The sequence below is a fragment of the Mytilus edulis genome, chromosome 14 (genome assembly GCF_963676685.1).
Source record: "Mytilus edulis chromosome 14, xbMytEdul2.2, whole genome shotgun sequence".
NCBI lineage: Eukaryota > Metazoa > Mollusca > Bivalvia > Mytilida > Mytilidae > Mytilus > Mytilus edulis.
The window spans coordinates 26057412-26058947 of NC_092357.1; positions in this window are offsets into that span (position 1 = coordinate 26057412).

A 1536-nucleotide genomic window follows, 5' to 3' on the forward strand; every position below is an offset into this window, starting at 1 on the left:
GATATTAGCTAATAATGGTTATCATAATTATAGTTTATTTCACGGAATGCTACTCATTACAATCATATAATTAAAACAATGATACATTTATTTATTAAGCCTGAGACAATTTAAGTTATTACACGTTTTTTGTTGTTGTCAAAAACCAAAAACAAATTTACAAATTCTAGTTTCATCTATGTATTTCAGAGTTTATTATGACGTCCATTATCACTGAACTAGTTTACATTTTTTGTTAAAGGGCCGGGATTGTCTCGCTGAATTAAAGACTCATAGGTGGCCTTCGACTGTTATCTGCTATTTAATCGGGTTGTTATCTCTTTGACACATCCCCATTTCCATTATTAATTTTAGTACAAGTTGTCATTTTTTTTTTCTAGTTTTGTAAAAACATGATTTAGAAATAAAATCCATTTCGTATAAATTGTTCTACCTTTATCAATTGCATAATAGTATTTGGCCGACTGAATAATGGGACACTTTTTTAGATCCTTATTGGTTTTTAAAATGAGAGAAAAAAAATTGTAAGTCACCCTCGCTATTAAATGTCCGTAGCAATTGTTTCCTGTTCAAGTATTCATTCTGCCAAAAACGTTTTACTTGCAATCATAATCTTTAAAATATACAATCCTCTCTCTCAGTTTTTGTAGCGTAAATGTATAAATAAAGGCGACAGTAGTATACCGCTGTTCAAAACTCATAAATCCATGGACAAAAAACAAAATCGGGATAACAAACTATAACCGAGGGAAACGCATTAAATATAAGAGGAGAACAACGACATAACACTAAAATGTAACACATATAGACAAAATCCCACGAGAATAACAAATGTAACATATATATATAACGAATAATCGCACGAATCATCTGTTGTACTTTTAGTTATATAAGAAAGAAAAACCACTTAAAGTCAGACAATAAAAAGTTAAAATAGGTGTTATAATGAAAGGCCTTTTAAGTATAAATAACATAATTTGTCTTGATAGCATACTCATGATACTCTAATTGTTGGACATAATGACATAATTGAGGATCTGATGAAAGATCCTTCAATTCTATATTATTAAATTATTTAGGCCTTTTTTATTTATTCAATATTGATTTTGCTTTATACAGATATATTCTATGCATTTTAAATTTTACATCCCTTTATTCTCAATTCTTAATTTATTTGGCTGATTTGCCTGTTTCTTTTATTTATTGTCGTAAATGTTATTTCGTACCTTTTGCCAATAATTCTCTATTCCGCAAACCTATCTAAGCCCCCATAACTATACTATTTATAATCAGTTAAAACAAAGAGTAATCTGATCAATCTAAATATTAGAAGATTAACTTACCAACACTCTATGAATGTTTTACTTACAACTTTAATAGACATACATTCTTTAAATAGACCAAGGTCTTTCCTCGTATTACGTTATTTTTCTATGAAACAGTAAGTAGGTTTTCTTACGTAACCAATCAAAACTTTCCTATTTGCCTGATTGTCGACAAAAACCAACTAAAAATAATTTGTGGGCGCTTTGAATT